The sequence below is a fragment of the Entelurus aequoreus genome, linkage group LG01 (assembly GCF_033978785.1).
Source record: "Entelurus aequoreus isolate RoL-2023_Sb linkage group LG01, RoL_Eaeq_v1.1, whole genome shotgun sequence".
NCBI classification, from domain to species: Eukaryota; Metazoa; Chordata; class Actinopteri; order Syngnathiformes; family Syngnathidae; genus Entelurus; species Entelurus aequoreus.
This window is the reverse complement of record NC_084731.1, coordinates 50,343,462-50,358,376: the sequence shown is the minus strand read 5'-3', so window position 1 is coordinate 50,358,376 and position 14,915 is coordinate 50,343,462. Positions and strand designations below refer to the sequence as shown.

General features: G+C 42.0%; 1 protein-coding gene across 1 annotated transcript in view; it reads left to right on the top strand.

Annotated features, from left to right (window-relative positions):
• tex264a (testis expressed 264, ER-phagy receptor a) overlaps positions 1-14,915 on the top strand; it is a 281,667-nt gene that overhangs the window by 200,630 nt on the left and 66,122 nt on the right. The window lies entirely within an intron of this gene.

Genomic DNA, 14,915 nt, shown 5'->3' with positions numbered 1-14,915 from the left:
ACGGTCAAAGTATTGGACAGGACGTCGAAATGTGTAATAAAGTTGAACTTTATATAAGAAAAAAATGGGGATACAAACGGTACAAAACGATCTTTATAACGTGTTATCTGTCATTCATTCATCACCCGTAGGCTCGTAATTCTCATCTCAACAACCACAATGCACCTGCTCCCGGTCATGCTAACATCCGGTTTGCCGCAATGCATTGTGGAACATGCAGTCTTTTAGTTTACCCTTTGTTAGGCTATTGAGTAGAAACAACTCAATTCAATGTCAGTGTTTCTCAAATAATCAATATCAAATACATGTATAATTCAAATCAATTCCCTTTTAACTCTTTTTAGCTGTAAATATTAATAGATCAATTTATCAGCAATTAAATCAAACATGCAAATTATGAATGATCATCACACATGAACTATATAACCCATAAGTTACAACATCCTCCCCCCATGAACCAAGTTCATCTAAATCTCAAGACAGTACAGTAACTGAATAGGTCTTCTTAGCAAAGTCCCTGAGGGAGTGCGGACTATGCACGACCTGACAAGTCCATCTCGGCCGGTAAACAGTTCTGTGATTCTTCCCAGTTTCCAGGTTTGTCTGGGGGTGTTGTCCTCTCCAATGAGTACAACGTCACCCACTTTCAGTGGGGTGGGTGTCGGTGTGTCACAGCGGTGTGCTGACTTCAAGTCCAGTAGGTAATCTTTACGCCAGGCGTTCCAGAAGCTGGTCGTGAGTCTACGTCTGTACTTCCATCTTCGAGTGATCTCTGTCTTGAAGAACTCGTCAGCAGTTAGTTCTCCTTTTTTCTTTGGTTTTGTTTGAGCATTGGCTATGAATCTCTTTATCCAGGCTGTCACTCTGAGAACTCTCTTCAGCTTGCTGTATCTTTCCAGTTCTAACACCGGTTCAGTGGGGTCTGTGTCATTTGCAGCGAGCTGCACAGTGATCTGTTGGCTGGACCTTAGTTCTGCCTTCACCTTGTCTGGAACATTGTCATTTTCAGTCTCCTCTGACTGATCAGTTGATGTCAGAACGCTGGGCCCGTTCCACCATAGGTGGTTCTGTATCAGCCCTTCAACACTTTGTCCTCTTGTGGGGAGGTCAGCTGGATTTATCTTCCCTGGGATGTGTGACCATCTCTCAGGGTTGGTCAGTGACTGGATCTCGGTCACTCTGTTTGCAACAAACTGTTTCCACTTCTGAGCTGAGCTGCAAATCCAATGCAGTGTAATCATAGAGTCTGTCCACATTCTTATCTGATTTGGTTCCAATTTTAGAGTCATCATCAAGTTGTTGGCTAGTCTCGCTCCAATCACAGCTCCCATGAGCTCCAGGCGTGGCAGTGTCATTTTATTGAGAGGAGCCACCCTGGATTTGGAAACGACTAGGCTCATTATAGGTTCTCCATCTGGCGATTCACCTTGTAGGTAGGCTGCAGCACTGTAGGCTCTTTCACTTGCGTCTCAGAACACATGTAGTGTTAGGGCATGTTTATTTTCTGGCTGCATGTCTGTTCGATACCACCTTGGTATGGCGAGCTGGTGTAGCTGGGGCAGTTCTGAACACCACTGTTGCCATTCTTGAGTCAGGTCAGGTGGTAGCTCTTCGTCCCAGGAGAGTCCTCTCTCCCACATTTCTTGAAACATGCACTTGATTCTGACTGTGAAAGGTGTCAGGAACCCAAGTGGGTCATAGACGCATGCAGCTGACTGCAGAACACTTCTCTTTGTGTTCTTCTTTTCTTTTAAGATGCTCAATAGCGGTTTGAGGTCAAAGGTGAAGTCATCTGTTTTTGGTCTCCACACTAGGCCCAACACCTTGAGCACAGCTCCTTGTGTCTCCGATGCCAGTGTGTGGTCTGTTGTGCTCTCATTCCATTTCTTCTCCAGCTCATGAGAGTTGGTCATCCACTTGCAGAGGTCCATGCCTGCTGTTGACAGCATTTGGGTTGCAGTTGCTGTCACATGATAGGCCTCTTCCACACTGTGTGCGCTTGCAATGAAATCATCGACGTAAAGTGACTCTCTTAGTGTCTCTACAACCTGTGGTTGTTTTGTTTCATATTGTTTCAGGTGTTTTCTGATTGTAGCTGCAAGTAGGAATGGACTTGGGGAGGCCCCAAACCCCACTCTAGTCATCCGCAGAACACGCAGCTCTCCATCCTCTTCTCCGCTTGGTGGGCCTGTGAGCCACAGAAATCTCACTGCATCTCTGTCTTTCTCCACTATGGAGATCTGCAAGAAAGCCTTTTTTATGTCTGACATAAAGGCAATTTCATTTTTTCTGAATTTAATGAGGACACTGAAGAGATCTGGATTCAGGTTTGGTCCTGTTAGCAGACAGTCATTGAGGGATGGACTGCCATCTTCATGAGACGACGCATCAAACACCACTCTCAGCTTTGTGGTCACTTTGTCTTCTCTGAGTACTGCATGGTGAGGTAATTAGTATTTCACGTTGTCTGTACTTGCGTTGTCTTTTGGCACATCCTCTGCAATGTTCTACTGTAAATAGTCCTCCACTACTTCATTGTATCTGCTGTAGAATGTAACATCCTTCTTCAGTCTTTTCTTCAGACCTTCAAATCGTTTTTTAGCAACTCTGTAGTTGTCTTGGAGCGCTGCTTTGTCTGGTTTCCATGGCAACTCCACGTGATATCGTCCATCTTTGAAAGTTGTTGTTCTCTCAAATATCTGCATAGCTTCTTCTTCTGCTGGGTTCTGTGTGTTTTCACTTGTGATGCCCAGAGACTCTATTTCCCAGAATGCACTTAGTTGCTTGGAGACAAGTGTGTCCTCTTCAAGTGGAATGAACATGCAGGTTGCCTCAGCGACACTTGACATGCACACTGGTCCCTGCACAGACCATCCAAATGTGCTCTCTAGTGCAACTAATGTCTCTGTCAGTCGCTCCACTCTTCCTGAGACAATTTGCCAATAGTAGTCTGCTCCTATCAGGACAGATAACTCAGGATCATCATCATTATCTGGGAAGTCTGCTAGTTGTAGTCCTTTTTTCTTGAGCTCATGTTGAATCTGGTCACCAGGAACTTTCATCACAGCTGAGCACACCTGAGGTGTTTCTAAGGCCTCAATTTCAATTCTTTGCTGGTTGTCCCAGACATTCTCCAATTTGACTTTCACTGTGTTGCGTTGTGACATTGTGGGTACAGAGGAGCCAAATGTGTGAAGAGTGAGTGTCTCTTGTCTTATTACTGGTAAGTTCAGGCTCTTCACAAGGTTTTCATGGATGAAGCTTCTCTGACTCCCTCCATCGAGTAAACAGCGAGCCATTTTTCTGCCTAATGGGCTTCCTACCCATGCCTTAGCAGTTTGTAGCAGCACAGTGTTCTGTCCATCTTGTTTAATCTTCGCTGAGTGAGGAATGACTGAGGAAACAACAGCCTCTTCTTTAACATTGGGGGTCTGCACCTCACTTTTCTCACCGGTGCACACAGCAATGTGATGCCTCCTTCCACATTTTTCACATGCTGCATCCTTCACTTCGCATGTTTTTGCAATGTGTTTCTGTCCGAGACACACAAAACATCTTCGCATTTTCTTGATCTTTTCTTTGCGTTGAGGAATGCTGTTAGTAAGGCAATGCTCAGATTTGTGTTCTGCACTGTCACAGAATATACAGTTGTGTGTCTTCTGGCTGACTGTGTGCAGTGCAGCAGCAGATTGCATGCTGGGTCTGTTCATTTTTGTGCCATTGGATGAGCATAACTGCTTCCATGGCTTACTTTCTGGTTTGTGTTCTTTCTGGGTGTATGACGTTGTCATTTGCAGTGCTCTTTCCCTGCTCTGAACCTCCTTCTGTAGGAATTTGACTATTTCAACAACCTTCCATTCATCATCATCTCCCTTCTGACGGCTATATTCAAGAGCTATGTCATCGGGAATCATCTTCATTAAAATTGGGCATAGTAGGCTTCCATAAGTGTCTGACACTACACCCAGTGACTCCAAGCTCCTAATTTGAATTTCACATTCATCATATACAGTAGCTGCCTTAATGCATGCACATCAGAGGATTTCTTCACAGGAGTTCGATTCAGCAGCCTTGACATGTGAGCACTGATCACCAGATCTTTCCTTCCAAATCTGCTTTTCAATAATGTGATAGCACTGTCATAATTAGCATCTGTTAGCATAAGTCCTGCTACTGCCTTTGCAGCTGTTTCTGTGAGGTACGTTTTCAGGTAGGTAAACTTCTCACGTTTGCACAATGCATCATTCGTGTGAATAGCAGTCTCATACTGGCTCCAAAACTCCTGCCATTTACTGACATCGCCATTGTATTCATCAATAATCAATTTCGGTAGCTTCACAGACTGTCTGTATGCTAATGAGTTGGACGAGTTAGCGTCGCTCACCCTCTGCTGCGTTGATGCTTGTTGCCGCTGGTTTTCATGCTCTTTTTTCTTCACCATGCGCTGCGCGCGGCTCTTATACGAGATGACACGTTGTTTATAGTCCTCCGTGTTTTCGATCTCGTGCTCCAAGTCATCCAACGCCGTGAGCTGTTCAATTCCATTGTCCAACTCAAATAGACTGTCCTCCTTCGCGGACAACATGTCCAATAAAGTACTCAAATGATCAATGTCCGGATCTGGCTTGGTCATTTCTCCGTCTATCTGGTTCAAAAGACGTGTCGTAGTACCTCTGATTGCACCCCGTTTTCTTCTCGTTCTTTCCATTTCGGTCCTACGTTCCTCTTCTGTCATCTGAGCAGCGGCTTTAGCTTCTCCCTCGCTCATCTTTTTCTGGGTTTTTCGGCACCAAAAAATGTAGATTAACTACGGTCAAAGTATTGGACAGGACGTCGAAATGTGTAATAAAGTTGAACTTTATATAAATAAAAATGGGGATACAAACGGTACAAAACGATCTTTATAAGTTGTTATCTGTCATTCATTCATCCCCCGTAGGCTCATAATTCTCATCTCAACAACCACAATGCACCTGCTCCCGGTCTTTCTAATATCCGGTTTGCCGCAATGCATTGTGGAACATGCAGTCTTTTAGTTTACCCTTTGTTAGGCTATTGAGTAGAAACAACTCAATTCAATGTCAGTGTTTCTCAAATAATCAATATCAAATACATGTATAATTCAAATCAATTCCCTTTTAACTCTTTTTAGCTGTAAATATTAATAGATAGTCCGAATCCATGGTTCTCGCCCGGAAAAGGGTGGAGTGCCATCTCCGGGTTGCGGAGGAGACCCTGCCCCAAGTGGAGGAGTTCAAGTACCTCGGAGTCTTGTTCATGAGTGAGGGAAGAGTGGATCGTGAGATCGACAGGCAGATCGGTGCGGCGTCTTCAGTAATGCGGACGCTGTATCGATCCGTTGTGGTGAAGAAGGAGCTGAGCCGGAAGGCAAAGCTCTCAATTTACAGGTCGATCTACGTTCCCATCCTCACCTATGGTCATGAGCTTTGGGTTATGACCGAAAGGACAAGATCACGGGTACAAGCGGCCGAAATGAGTTTCCTCCGCCGGGTGGCGGGGCTCTCCCTTAGAGATAGGGTGAGAAGCTCTGCCATCCGGGGGGAGCTCAAAGTAAAGCCGCTGCTCCTCCACATCGAGAGGAGCCAGATGAGGTGGTTCGGGCATCTGGTCAGAATGCCACCCGAACGCCTCCCTAGGGAGGTGTTTAGGGCACGTCCGACCGGTAGGAGGCCACGGGGAAGACCCAGGACACGTTGGGAAGACTATGTGTCCCGGCTGGCCTGGGAACGCCTCGGGATCCCCCGGGAGGAGCTGGACGAAGTGGCTGGGGAGAGGGAAGTCTGGGCTTCCCTGCTTAAGCTGCTGCCCCCGCGACCCGACCTCGGATAAGCGGAAGAAGATGGATGGATGGATGGATATTAATAGATCAATTTATCAGCAATTAAATCAAACATGCAAATTATGAATGATCATCACACATGAACTATATAACCCATAAGTTACAACAAAATATGCAGCAGAAAACGGCAAGAGGAAGCGGCGCATACCTTTGGAGTTGGCAGAGTTGGCAGAGTTGTTTAGAAGCGACACAGAGGAAGAAGATTTCATGGGATTTAGCGATTAGGAGTGACAGATTGTTTGGTAAACGTATAGCATGTTCTATATGTTATAGTTATTTGAATGACTCTTACCATAATATCAGTTGGTTATTTATGCCTCATTTAACGTACACTTATTCAGCCTGTTGTTCACTATTCTTTATTTATTTAAAATTGCCTTTAAAATGTCTATTCTTGGTGTTGGATTTTATCAAATAAATTTCCCCTAAAAATGCGACTTTTACTCGAGTGCGACTTATATATGTTTATTTCCTTGTTTATTATGCATTTTCGGCCGGTTTGACGTATACTACGGAGCGATTTATAATCCGAAAAATACGGTATGCGGCTTCTGCATACACACGAAAGTGACTGCAAGACATACTTGATCAACAGCCACACATGTCACACTGAGGGTAGCCGTATAAACAACTTTAACACTGTTACAAATATGTGCCACATTGTGAACCCACACCAAACAAGAATGAAACATGCATTTCGGGAGAACATCCGCACCGTAACACAACATAAACACAACAGAACAAATACCCAGAATCCCTAACTCTTCCGGGCTACAATATACACCCCCGCTACCACCAAACCCCGCCCACCTCAACCCCGCCCCAATCTCCCGAATTCGAAGGTCTCAAGGTTGGCAAGTATGAGTGAAATTGAGATACAGACTGGAGTTTTCAGAGCATGACATGTTTATGCCCTGCCAAACCCATATGTGTTTCCTAACGCAAAGTCAAACTTGTCCTTGAACAATTTGTAAGTAACATGAAGTGGCAAATTAATGCAGTTAATGCATGTGTTGGCAAGAGGGAACATTGATGTAGAGAAACCATCGTCTTCTTTGTGAATGAACTGCACAGAAGGAGTTGGGGAAAAGCCGATTGGCGGTACAACAGATGCTCCAGTTGTAAAGGCCAGTATCTTTTCTAGTGTAGATGGCCCTTCTTCTTCTGTAAAAAACTAAAATATTGTCAGTGGTAGTTTGTCCAATAAATGTGTATGTGAATAATCTCTAAAGGAATTATCAGCTGATACCAAATAAACTGTCCAGTAAGAGTATTTCACTCTTAAAAGCCATAGCGTATAAAATCTGAAGGCCTCCTATAGCAATACATTTACAACAGGTCTTTCAACAATTACAGGTTGCTTTTTGATAATGTTGTAACAAAGGATGATACACAACAAACATATACATCAATTTATTGAATAAATAAACAAGGGGTGTCCAAAGTGCAGCTCAGGTTGACATGCAACATATTGTCAGAAAAATCTTAAAAATAAAGAAAAAAAAGAGCAAAAGGACGTAACATAATTAGAAAAAAGCTAAAAATATATTACCAACAAATCAGGTGTGTCTAAAGTTTTGAAGGTCAAAGCATACAGGCACCATTTTGTATTGTTTTTATTATTTTTATTTAATTTAAAAAAAAAAAAAGAAATGCCACCCATCCATTTTCTACCGCTTGTCCCTCTCGGGGTCCATTAACAGTTATTGTGCATCAAAACCTAGTGTTGGCTTTGTGTTTTGATTGACAAATTGTAATATTATTTAGTTATAAGTATCAAAAGGTCAGCTTTTTCTCATCACATTATGCCATTTTGCTCTTTCTTTCTTTCATTTTTACAGTTGTTTTTTCCAAAATATGTTGCAGGTCATCAAAACTCAAACTGAGGGCCACATATGACTCCTTGGCCGCACTTTGGACACCTCTGTAATAACTAATAACAGTACACTTTGTCACCTGTAACACAGAGCTGACAAGTTTTATCTTACAATGTAATATCTGTTTTTGGCATTGTTTTTGTTTTACAAAATAAAAAAAATGATATGAAAATGATACTTTGATTTCCGTTATGCCCTTGGTAGAAGAAGTTTGGACAACCGTGAACTAAACCATTAATTAACTTCTGCATCTTGGAGATAGTCCCTCCAGAAAGTTACAACCATCTCCTCAGCAGCTCTTTTGTTGCTCTTCTGGAGAGAGACAAATTCTAAAAAGATCATCCATCTCGTCAGCAGTAAGGTTTTTTGGCTCATAACAGAACAGAGGTCGAAAGCTGTCTGGATATCGCCTTATTTGGTACAGAACCCCAAGAGTCTTCAGTCCTTCACAGAATCTGTACAAACAACACAGTATTTGTACAATCCATAATTCGCCTATACACTGTCAAATTGTCTCTTGGTTTTATACAAACATAATAGGTTTTGTGAAGCTAGTCTTACACCTGTACAACAATTAATACTGAATATCTCTGAAATGGACCTTGAACCTTGTGGATGACCTGGAACATGACAATGTCCTGTACCAGGAGATCCTTGTCTTTTATGGACCGCATAGGCCTCAGACATCCTGCATTGGCGAAGTTGTCAAGCAGAGGTGTATTTGACTGCTCAAGGTCCTCAAGGGTTGTACTTTCAGACACCTAGTATCACAAGAAGCAGCAAGATAGCTTGTTAGAGAAGTTTCTTATTAGTCCTTATTACCAAGAACCCAGACACTAACAGTTTATAGCGGTGCAATTTTTTTCACACATTGCTACAATGCAATAAATAACAAGAAAACTATGCTCTTTCGGAGCCAGTCGGTTGAATAGTGGTGGCATTCAAATGACAACATATAGTAAAATTGGGCTGATATTTGTTTTCTAAATGTAAAACAATAAAATAGCCTTTTAAAAATATACAAATCATATAAAATTTCAACGCTATCAACTGACCTTTTTTACTTTTTCCAAAAATTCTGTGTCAGCTATGTCTTCTAGTTTTGGGTTTGCTAAACCACTGACCAGAAGAGAAAATACTGTTGGCGAGAGGAAGTTTGGTGGTGGACCGCCATGCACCAAGCTCACTGCAATGGCTCCACCAGCAAAGTAGTACCAGTCCTCTCTTAGAGCTGCAAAACAATGGCATACAAAGGAAATACCACATTTTAGCAAACAAAAACTGTCTGGTAATTAAAAGCTGAGTCTCCAATGACCAATCGAACAAAATCAGCAATATAATTTTGCTAAGTCCAGGTGAAAAATACTGACTGTTCCTTTTTAGCCGACTATCCAAATTCAGTAACTGAATGTAACAGTAAATAAATGGCTCACATTATGAATTTAAAAAAAGCCAGGCATTACCAGTGCTGTTAAGAGCCAAGGTCATTTGTTTTTCTTTTCCCTCAAACATGGGTGACCTGGCAATATTCTCCATCAGCAGCCTTAGGAATTCCCTTCTTGGTCCTACTAAATCCACTCCTTCTTCACTTCTACCCATGGCATCCGAGAATTTAACACTGATGGTCAGATTGGGGTCGTAGATATCCTTTGGAAGCCTCATGTGGCTCCCTCCCATACAGCAGAACAATTTATATTGAATTTGCACTGTCTCTTTGTGTTTATTTTGCTAGACAGCTGCATCAGTATTTCTAGAACCGGGACCTTTTCTGCACTTGAACACAAATTCAAAAATAAAAGATTAGACAGCAATTTGTATTTGGTGAACATTTTAAAGTAGGCAAGCATTTAATCCAAAACTTGGATGTAATAATGTGAGGGATATTGATTTCATATCACTTATGAGATCATATCCTTCTTGACCGTTATTCTGATGACTCAAACTCACATACTGTGTGTGCTACTCACATTTTACTCTCCATACTGGCAACTATTGCTTGATGAAATTCCTCATCATCTGAAGAGTCAGGCGGAAGAGTAGCCACAAGTGACAAATATGATGCGTGGTCACCATCATTACCCGTTGTGCCAGTGTTCCCATCATGTCTTGCAAGGCAGCCTCCATCATCACCACTAGTGCCAGGGTTCCCATCGTCTCTTGCGAGGCAGCAGCCTCCATCATCACCAAGACTGCTGACAGTGCGATTGGCGCTATAGCTGTCTTCATGACCAGTGCTACTGCCAGGCTTACCATCTCCATCACGACTTCTCGAATTGTGATACGGAGCCCTCCTCGTTGCTCTAGACCTGGTAGCAGCCCAGGTGGTGACATTACTGCTAATGTTTGTGTGACTCTGAGGACCATCAACTTCAAAACAATCCTCATCGCTGCCCTTTAATGCACACATGTTTAATGTAGATCCGGTAGAACAGTCATTTTCTTCCTCGAAGTCAGTCTTAAACAGAGAAAGAAAAATATGTTTATTTTTTATTATCATATTTAGCACAATTTTTTGAAAGGGAAAAAAGCAAAGCAAATCCCAAACGTACTAAAAGGGTCCTTGATGGTCTCACATACAAGGCTTTGGTTTTAAAGACCTTGTGAATAAGCATTCCATTCAGCTCCTGACCACTCTGAAGCTTAGGGCACACCAGCTTATTGCCACAGGCCATGAGAAATTGGAGGCTAGAAAGAAGATGGGGATACTACGATTACAACAACAACAAAAGCTTTAGGCTATGTAGCTAAAGAGTGTGTTGTACATTCATTGTTAGTCATTTTTATTATTGTGAGTGTAGGGGCTAGAGATGCGCGGTTTGCGGACACAACCGCGGAGTCCGCGGATAATCCGCGGATAATCCGCGGGTCGGGCGGATGCATGACGAAAAAAATAGATTTTAAATAGATTCGGGCGGGTGGCGGTTGAACCAATTCAGAAAAAAAAAATACATAGTTAAATGTTGTTACCCACATACGAAAAACGAGCAGCACTCTTTGAAACAGGCGATTATTCATCAGGCACTGCTGCAGCTGTCACGTCAAATTTATTCCCCCCTACAAACGCCTTCCCCCCATTTACTTCCGGGGCTGCGTCCAATAAAGTCACAAAGTTGCCGGGGGTCCTTAACCCACACGCGACTGTCCTGTTTCGCGCGTGTACAAAAAAAAACAATAATCGATTTCTTCAGATTCCAGCAGCTGTCAAAGACGAAGTATCCTTCCAGCAACGGGCAGTCAAAGCCGAAGTGCTATCGATCGCTGTCAATGACGTAAGAGGAAACATGACCACGGAAGTAATTGGGGGGGGGGGGGGGGGGGGGTTGTAGGGGGAATACATTTGGCGTGACACAGCACACCACAACACAACACAACAGAAGGAAAAACAAAATAAAAAGATGGCAACGCCGGCTGCAAACGTGGTACGCAACAAACTAAAAAAGGGAATACTAAAGACCAGGGGAAAAAAATGACAATAATAGTCAACACTTTCTTAATGGAAATGACAATAATATTATAATAATGATAAATAATATTATCACGCATTAATATCTCTTTATTAATGCGTGGCACACATTGAATGTCTCTGCTGCATTGGATCAGTCTCCTTTCTTTAACAGGAATGCCTTGCATCGTCTATATTAGATATATAACAACGGGTGGGTGGCGGGCGGTTGTGGTTTTGATAAAATGTTAGTTTGGCTGGATGGCGGGTGGATTACGACTTTTGTGATGCGGTTGCGGATGAAATAATTGCCTATCCGCGCATCTCTAGTAGGGGCACACTTGGCTTCTTGTGTCTGACCGAATCAAGTAGATTATAAAACAAATGCTGAGCAAATGATTGTAATAATCATGACTGCACTTTTTTTTATAATAAAAATAAAAAATACATTATTATAATATGTTACAAAGAAAGTAGAAAAAAAGAGACATTTACTTGACATCTTTTGGAATGTGCTCACCAAAGCCATCCCTGATGCGTTCAAACACAGTCTGGTGGTCCCATTCCTTCTGGAATTCAACGGCACTGAAGATGTGTCCATGTTTGTGTAACCATGATTTTGGACCTTGTTTTTTTTTTTTTCAAATTAAGCACCCATGTACAGTCCAGATCACATCCAAGTCGGACTCAGCAACACATACCTTCATTTATGTACACTTAAAATAGGGAATACAACAACAGATCGCATATCATATATAAACAAAATTACATTTTCAAAATAAGCCTTTGAGGACTTCCCATCTTTTTTTAATGTTTTTTGGCATCATTATCGTTTTCAACCATATACTTTTCTAAAGTTAAAAAATACTGAATAAATGATTTAAAGAAAGAAATACTAAGTGAATTTCTGTTTTTGGCCTTAAAAATAAACCTTTCACCGAGTACTATAATTAAATTGACTAAATCATGACTGTCAATGAACTCTCCTAAAATAACAGAAACCACATCAAGCTTCATAAACAAACCAATCTTTAAACACATTTTTTCAACTTCCACCCAAAACGAAGACACAATATGACAATACCAAAATAAATGCAGGGTGGATTTAGGCTCCTGACAACAAAATCGGCAATCATCTAACTCTGTCATATTCCATAGTTTTAACATTTTTCCCGTGGGTAGGAAGTTATAAATAATTTTAATTTGAAAATAACGATTTTGCACATCGATAGTAGTTTTGTAGATTAATTTGAATATTGCATCCCACGGCAACGGGCAGTCAAAAAAGTCCTCCCATTTTCCATATGTTTTATATGGGGCAGCCCTCAAAGATTTCTTTATTAAATAAAAATTATATATTTTTCTATTTATTTTAGTTCCTTTTTGCCACTAGAATTTCTTATTAAGGGTTTACAAACTAATAATTTAATCACACAATCTTGTGCAAACAAGATTTTGGAACTTGTTTGCACAGTACTCCCCATGATTGATCAGGGAGTAGTATTACATCCTTGTTAAAAGAGGTTTGTTGTTGTGCTCTGACTCTGAAATAAGAATGTAACAATCAGATCACATGAAAACAGCAAACAGGATATAAGTCATACTGCTCTAGGAAATACAATAAAAATTCTAGCCCACACCTCCTATCAATATTACATCAGCAATGGGCAGTGGTTATCAGTATCAGTTATGTTTTACCTACTAATATTGATATTGCGGTCAAATATTTTAACCTATTTTATCACTTCAACTGTTTAGCTCACTACGATGCCATGTTGCCTTACATTTGGTGGGATTAAACAATCATTTAAAAATAAATAATGTCTAATTACCTTTTCCTCCTCTTGCCCCGATGTCCATGAGCTGAAACGTTGCATGTGTGCGGCGCACACTCGCAATGGAACATTTGCTCCAGGCTGCTTGGCTGTCAGGAGGAGAAAGTGGCCGCTCAGGTGTCGCATCCTGCAGGCGCAACCCACGGCTGCAGCCCGACCGATGTTGCTTTGAAAGTGTTCTTACATTCTCCGCTGAAGCCCTCAAATTATGAAGTGGAGCTCCCGCCTCGGTTAAGCTACTTGTCGGCAGTCAGGCAGACATTTTGTTCACGACTTGGCTTTAAAAAAAAAAAAAAACTTGTCTGAAAAGGGGCGGGGATTATTGGTGACCGGAACCGGAATGCAATGTCTCTTATACACACTGGTAAGATGCGCTCATACACATAACTGAAATCCTTGCACACATACTACTGACATTGTTGTCTCTCACACGCACGTGTAAAAAGCACACACACACACACAGGTGAAATCCGTTTATACATATTAGTGAAAAATAATTCCAGGTGTGTGTGCGTGAGAGAAAAACATTTCAGTAGTATGTATAAGAGTGTTTCAGTAGGGTGTGTGAGAGAAAAACATTTTAGTTGTTTATGTGAGAACATTTCAGTAGTGTATATAAGAGTGTTTCAGTAGTGTATGTAAGAGTGTTTCAGTAGTGTTTATAAGAGTGTTTCAGTAGTGTATGTAAGTGTTTCAGTAGTGTGTATAAGAGTGTTTCAGTAGTGTATGTAAGAGTGTTTCAGTAGTGTTTACAAGAGTGTTTCAGTAGTGTATGTAAGAGCGTTTCAGTAGTGTTTATAAGAGTGTTTCAGTAGTGTATGTAAGAGCATTTCAGTAGTGTTTATAAGAGTGTTTCAGTAGTGTATGTAAGAGCATTTCAGTAGTGTTAATAAGAGTGTTTCAGTAGTGTATGTAAGAGCATTTCAGTAGTGTTTATAAGAGCATTTCAGTAGTGTGTGTAAGAGAATTTCAGTAGTGTTTATAAGAGTGTTTCAGTAGTGTAAGTAAGAGCATTTCAGTAGTGTTTATAAGAGCATTTCTGTAGTGTATGTAAGAGCATTTCAGTAGTGTGTATAAGAGTGTTTCAGTAGGGCGTGTGAGAGAAAAAGATTTCAGTTGTTTATGTAAGAGCATTTCAGTAGTGTGTATAAGAGTGTTTCAGTAGGGTGTGTGAGAGAAAAAGATTTCAGTTGTTTATGTGAGAGCATTTCAGTAGTGTATGTAAGAGGTAATTCTGAATAATGTCCCTAACGGCCCCTCATAAAAACATACGGTGTAGTGAGTTTACATTATTCACCCAAGGAACTTTACTTATTAGAGAGTTCCGGTTGGACGGTTTTTCACGGCACACATTTCTGGCGGCCACGTGGGCCCACCACCTGCGGTCGGAACCAGTGGGGTCGGGTGCGCTACCAAGTGGATGGCAGTGAAAGTGGAGGCTCCAGACGGACCAATTCGGGGCAGCAGAGGCTGACTTTCGGGACGTGGAACGTCTCTACGCTGGTGGGGAAGGAGCCTAAGCTGGTGCGAGAGGTGGAGCGCTACCGGTTGGATCTGGTGGGGCTTACCTCTACGCATAGCAAGGGCTCTGAAACCACATTCCTGGACAAGGGATGGACCTTCTTCGCTTCTGGAGTTGCTCAGGGTGTGAGGGCACAGGCGGGTTTGGGGATACTCATGAGTCCCCGGCTGAGTGCCTGTACGTTGGAGTTTACCCCAGTGGACAAGAGGGTCGCCTCCCTTTGCCTTAGGGTTGGAGGGGGGAAAACTCTGACTGTTGTTTGTGCGTACACACCAAACAAGAGTTCAGAGTATTTGGCCTTCTTGGATACTTTGCATGGGGTCCTGTATGGGGCGCCAGCAGGGGATTCCATAGTCTTGCTGGGGGACTTCAACGCGCA